The sequence below is a fragment of the Grammomys surdaster genome, unplaced genomic scaffold (genome assembly GCF_004785775.1).
Source record: "Grammomys surdaster isolate TR1022 unplaced genomic scaffold, NIH_TR_1.0 126798, whole genome shotgun sequence".
NCBI classification, from domain to species: domain Eukaryota; kingdom Metazoa; phylum Chordata; class Mammalia; order Rodentia; family Muridae; genus Grammomys; species Grammomys surdaster.
Window position 1 is genome coordinate 1 of NW_021621585.1, and position 6,624 is coordinate 6,624.

A 6,624-nucleotide genomic window follows, 5' to 3' on the forward strand; every position below is an offset into this window, starting at 1 on the left:
AACTGTAATCTCTCCACTCACAGCATCCATGTGAAACTTGGATTTTATATCTGAAGAAACATCACTAGAAAACGAGTACACGACGTCCCCATTCACGCCTTCGTCAAAATCTGAGGCATTGACTTTGATTACCAATGTTCCATTTGGAACGTTTTCTGGCAATTTCACGGTATAGAGAGATCTGTCAAAAACTGGAGCATTGTCATTGACATCCAGCACTGTGATGAGTAACTGAATGGTGCCGGTCAGCTCCGGTTTGCCTCCGTCGATGGCCGTGAGCAATAAGCGCATCTCTGCGGCTTCTTCTCTGTCCAAAGGTTTCCGCAAAACGAGACCAAGAGGTTTCACCTGCTCGTGGTTGGCCGGTACATCCAGAGAGAAATGTTCATTGGTGCTCAGTCTGTAAGTCAGCAGAGCATTGGAACCGACATCTGCATCTGACGCGCCCTCTAGTGGAAACCGCGAGTCAAGCAGTCTGGACTCGGGAATAAACAGAGTCTTTTGTGTCGCTGCAAACATGGGAGGGTTGTCATTAATGTCTCTTACCTCCACCTCGACGTGAAAAACCTGCAGCGGCCTGTCCACGATCACCTCCAGGTGGATGCTACACTCCGCGCTCCTCCCGCACAGCTCCTCCCGGTCGATCCGAGAATTCACAAACAAAATGCCATTCTGCAGATTTACCTCCAGAAGGTCCCCAAAGCCCTTTAAATCCAACTGAAAAAGACCAGGAACTAGCTCCGGCAGCTCCAGCCCAAGATCCTGTGCGATGCGACCCACGAAGGTGCCGTGTTTGGCCTCTTCGAGGATTGAATAGTGGAGCTGTCTGCTCCCCACCTCCCAAACTGTGACAAGCAGAAGCGAAAGCAGTAGAAAGCAGTAGAAAGCAGTAGAAAGCAGTAGAAAGCCCTCTGGGACTGCACCGCTTAAACACAGCATTTCAGGAGTTTGATATTTCCAATTCGCTTAAATTGCCTCCAAATGAAGAGATGCCAACTGATTCTCTCAATTCCACCCTCCCGTGTTCACCATTGCTCATCAGACTAAATAAACAAGAATGGAGCGTCTTTTCTCCCTGAAAAAAGGATGGCTACACCAGTCTTTTAATCAGAACGAATAAGGCGGTCGAGAGCGACATCAGGCGGCCCAAAAAGTAAGTACATATTCGGTGAATAGACACTGAACCATTGAACCTTATTTTATTCTCTGAATTTTCTCATTGTTGAAATAGAAAACCACCTTCATTTTCCTAGAGGCGTTATTAGAGGACTGACCTCTGAAACTATGAAATGCCATAATTATAGTTCTCTTGTGCCTGGGAAAACTGTCCACAAATTTTTAAAATAATGTTAAAAAATGGAGTGGCAATTTAAAATGATCAGTTACATCATCACAAATATTAAATTTGAAAAGTATTTTCGTTCTGTAACGCAAGATCATCCACATTCCTAAAATTTTGATCCTGATGTAATAGATTGTTCTGTGGGTCATGATGCATAAGAAAGCGAGGCACCTCGAAATTTACCATCAAAATAAACTTTTTTATGCTGAATGAAAGATATCAGTAAATATATTCAGATGAATTAGTTTTTAAAGTAATTTCAGGAACTGTAAATGTACAAAGTATTTCTAAAATATAATTTAGTTAAACAACCTTTGTGGGAAGAAAATAGAATATATTTCTTTTTATTAATATTGGCATAGCCTGTTCCCACCATCATCTCTTATTCCTACACCTACATAATGATTGTTTCAACTATTGTCTTATGTGAATAGCAATCTCCACTCTATCTCTTCTACAGCTTTTGTTGTATCACCTCATAGTGCATTTCATCTTTAGTATTGTTCATTCAGGGTTTAGGGAGAGTTCTATTTTAAACTTATGCTTACCATTCTTTTCTGCCTGGGTTCCAATTGAGAACAACTCTCTTTTGAGTTCTAGTCTCTCATTCAAATATGAATGATTGATTAATTGACTGATTGGTTAGTTAAATTTATTATTAATCTTCTGGGGGTTTAAAAGTAAAACAAAAGACATTATTGGTGATGATTAAAATGATTAGATGCCAAATACAGTGTTAGATGATTCTTACTTTGACTGATGTTTATATTTTGCAAAAAGAGCTCAAATTTAGGAAGAGGCTATGATCAAATCACGTCTGAGAGCCAAGCAGATGTCAACATAATAGTAACTATAAAGTCATTTCCACTAAGAGGAGGGTGCACACTGTTCAAATAGTGTTATAAACATAAGCACAGAGAAAGCCAGAAGTCCTTAAACACTGAGAGCTAAAATAAATCATTTTATATAGAGTATTTTATTAGGAAAATAAGATGATAGGCATAGACAGAAATTATGAAAATTATAAAATCAACTAGAAAATATATCTTGCTTTCTGATTCATTTAAGTTGGGGAAAAAGGTACAATATAATTATAAATGATTACACAGTGTCATTATATTGCTAACACGCTATAAGAGTCCAGAGTTCCCGAAACCTCTAATTCACTTCCATTAAAACTAACCGTTCTCTTCTAAGAAATGTGCTCAATATCTAATAAGTATATAAACTCAGAGTAAATAAAGGAGACAAAAGAAGCAAAGAGAGAAAGAAGAAGTTCTATAATTTAAACGTTGAAAGACAAGGAAACTATGTCAGACTTTTAACAGATTTACTTCCAAAAAGAAAAATATTTCTGCGTGAACTAATATGTCCTCGTCATTTTGAGTATTTTTATAATGATTTATAAATAGCACATCTACCTACAACAATAGAATTACTACATACAGTATTCTTGGTCATTATTATACTGTTAAACCATATTAAGTGTAAACTTAATGTAGATTTTGGAGGAGAGGTGCTAGATTATGCACTTGGGCCCATGAACACGCTATGAAACATGTTTCTTTGTAAAATCCATCAGCTCATACACAAAAGATCAACACAATTTTACTGTATCACTGATTCAAATTCAGCAGATGTTTATTGGAATAAGAGCAACTATCAACCAGCCAAGGATGTTCAAAAAAATATTAAGTTACTGAAATAGTGTAAAGCTTCTGTACCAGTAAAATAATAAATAAATAAAACTTGAAATGGTGAAAACTGCCAAATCCCAGCACTCTGGGGACTGAAACAGGAGGATTATGAGGCTTATGTAAAACTGAGATGTGTGATAGACACCCTGCTCCAAAAAACAAAGAAGAAAATTGTTCTGCATTTTATGACTTAAAGGTTTAAAACAGTAATAAATGTTATAACATCTTGAATCCAGTAGAACCAAAATGGAAAAATAAGATGATAAAATAAAACTCATGAAAGTGACGACTGTAGCACAAGTGGAAGATGTACCCTTGCAGGAATACCACACAATACATTAAAAGCTCAGAGAATAAACATGAAATGTAAAATGTTTGGAGGAGTGCATTCCCATGGATGTCACCAAAGTTCTGTTCCACAAGACTGAAATCATACAAAGGCTAAAAGTGGTACTCCACACAATATGAAATTGCTTGTGGCAAACTTGGAACAACAAAGACTGTGGTGTACGAATAACCAGTATGTGACATGTCAGCTGAACTCAAGAGTATCAGGCCAACCTGAAAATGTAAAATCTCAGATGCGAAATAAATAAATAAATGTACGACAACAAAAAATAAAAAACCAAGTAAAAACTATAACTAAAATAAAATGTACATGTGCAAATGTGAAATACCATGAAAGGAGTTACAACATTTCTACATATTAAATATTACTTAATATAAAAGGACTTACTTGAAAGCCATGATCGACATTTAAATCTTGCCCTTCCCCAATGACCTCTGATACTGGACGCGGTGGAAGACTAGGACTAAAAGCCATGAGGTCAGTCTTAGGTGGACCCTCTCCAGAGCACACCCTTTGCCGCCTTTGTTGTGAGTAAGACCAGCTCCCCACCGCGCTGGAGCACACCAGCATGGGCTTCCCTGGAGCACAGGCTCCATTGGTGGGCGTCGCCGAGCAGCGCAGCGCTGTGTACAGCAGCAGGGTGAGCACCAACAGGCTGGACACCGCGCAAATGGCAATGATCAGGTACACGTTGACATCTACCAGCGATGCCTCTGGTACTGAAGCATGACTAGAAGCCTGAGAAGAAGCCTTTGGTGCCTGACTACTCTCAATCAGGGACATGAGAATAGTGGCTGTGGAAGTCAGCGCTGGCTCACCATGGTCTTTCACCAACACCAACAGGCGCTGTCTGGGTGAATCGGACTCATCAAGAACGCGTGTTGTACTGATCTCACCCGTGTACAGCCCAACACGAAATGGGCTGCGAAGGCCAACTGAGGGTTCCAGTTCATAGGACAACCATGCGTTGTAGCCAGAATCTGAGTCCACCGCCCGCACTTTTGCGACCACCTGACCCACGCTCACAGACCTGTGTATCAGATCAGTTGCCACACTACCCAAGCCTTCAGTACCAGCCAAAAGAATGGAAGGAGCATTATCATTCTCATCCAGTACAAACACCTGAAGAGTCACATTGCTGCCCAGGGCAGGCACACCAGCATCCCGCGCGCTCACCTGGAACTGCAGCAGCTCCAGCTCCTCATGGTCCAGAGGCTGCAGTGCGAACACCTTGCCGCTCTCCGCGTGCACAGACACATAGCTCGACAGCAAGCGCTCACCCACCCTCCGCTCCACTAATGAGTAGGACACCAGCGCATTCTCCTGCGCGTCCGCATCCACCGCTGACACCGTGAAGATGTGCGCGCCAGGCGGGTTGTTCTCCTTCACAAACACCGTGTATTCGGGCTGCGCGAACGCAGGAGAGTTGTCGTTCACGTCAGCCACCTCCACGGACACGCTGGCTGTGGTCCACAAAGAAGGAGAGCCCCCGTCCCGCGCTGTCACCACCACCTGATAGTCAGCTGTGGTCTCACGGTCCAGGACGCTGTCCAGCACAAGCGAATAGTAATTCTTGAAGGTGGACACTAACTTGAAGGGGACATGAGGAGTCAGGGAGCAGGTCACCTGCCCGTTGACTCCAGAGTCCAGATCCGAAACGCTAATTAGAGCAATGACAGTACCCAGGGCAGCGTCCTCTCGAACAGGCAGGGATAAGGAAGTCAATGTGATCTGAGGCACATTGTCATTTTCATCCAATACCTTCACTAAAACGGTGCAATGGCCCGCCATCGGAGGGTGTCCTTTGTCCGTCGCGTCAACGCGGATTTTGTAAACATCTACTTGCTCAAAGTCCAAATTCCCTTGAATTATGATTTCTCCTGAATCTGCATCTATGCTAAACTGGTCAAGAATCCTGGGCGACACCAGCCTATTAAAAGAGTAAGAAATGGCAGAATTCGTCCCTTCATCCCTGTCAGAAGCATTTAGTCTAATAACTGTCGTTCCGTTGTCTGAGTTTTCCAAGATTCTCACTTCATACTCAGGGTGTTGGAAAGTAGGGGCGTTATCATTCACATCCAGCACAGTGATCAGCAGCTGAACAGAGCCTGTGAGCTCAGGTTTGCCCCCATCCGTGGCTGTCAGCAGTAGCTTATGCTCAGGAGCATCCTCTCTGTCCAACGATTTTCTTAAAGCTAGCTCAATCTGTTTACTTTCTTCGTTCTTTGAACTCACGATTAGTGTGAAGTAATCATTAGAGTCAAGCCTATACGTTACAACTGAATTGGCTCCAATGTCTGCATCGAATGCGCCCTCTAGCAGAAACCTGGAGTCTAGCATTCTGGATTCTGAAATATGCAGCTGTTGTTCTTTTACCGGGAACACGGGCGGATTGTCATTAATGTCCCTCACCTCCACCTCCACGTGGAAAACCTGCAGCGGCCTGTCCACGATCACCTCCAGGTGGATGCTGCACTCTGCTCTCCGCCCGCACAGCTCCTCCCGGTCGATCCGAGAATTCACAAACAAAATGCCATTCTGCAGATTTACCTCCAGAAGGTCCCCGCGGTCCTTGGACGCCACCCTGAACAGGCGGGGCACCAGCTCTACCAGCTCCAGCCCCAGGTCCTGCGCGATGCGGCCCACGAAGGTGCCGTGTTTGGCCTCCTCGGGGACGGAGTAGTGGAGCTGGCCGCTCCCAGCTTCCCAGATTGAGAACAGCAGAAGCGAGAGCAGCAGACTCCGGGAATCCGGACCTCCTCGCCGAGAAAACACCATGTCAAGTACTCTTTTTGTTCCTTTGAGAAAAGCTGGTCTTGATATAAAGATCAACTCTTGGGCATCTGGAATCCTTTAATCCAGTTGAGCGGCAACTGCCATTGTTCAGCTTTTAAGAGACATACCTCTATGAGAAAGTCTTGGGATCTGAGCGATCCAGACCTTGATAGACAGCGACATCATGTGGCTCCAATTGGTAATGAGTCCAAAGATTTAACAACCTGGGCAATAATAGGGTTCTTTCATAATATAAATATTTTCTTTCTTTTTTTATTCTTTAATAGTAGATTCTCAGTGCTACAAGTGAGTGTATGCTTATCTTCTCTTCTTCACAGAGATTGCGTATCGGTGAGAGATCTCTTCATAAGTAAAAATGTCTCCTCCCAATATTTTAAATACTGATCTACCAGCAATATGCAAATATTACTCTGTAATATGTGTTATGAACTGGAAATGAC

At 43.0% G+C, this 6,624-nt stretch overlaps 1 pseudogene across 1 annotated transcript; it reads right to left on the reverse strand.

The window, feature by feature from the left end:
- Positions 1-21: 21 nt before the first annotated feature.
- Positions 22-6,166, reverse strand: LOC114615513 (annotated as a pseudogene). The gene is made up of 2 exons (XR_003710482.1): positions 3,757-6,166; positions 22-845 (listed from the first exon to the last, which is right to left on the reverse strand). The product of XR_003710482.1 is annotated as a protocadherin alpha-8 pseudogene (transcript).
- Positions 6,167-6,624: the final 458 nt, after the last annotated feature.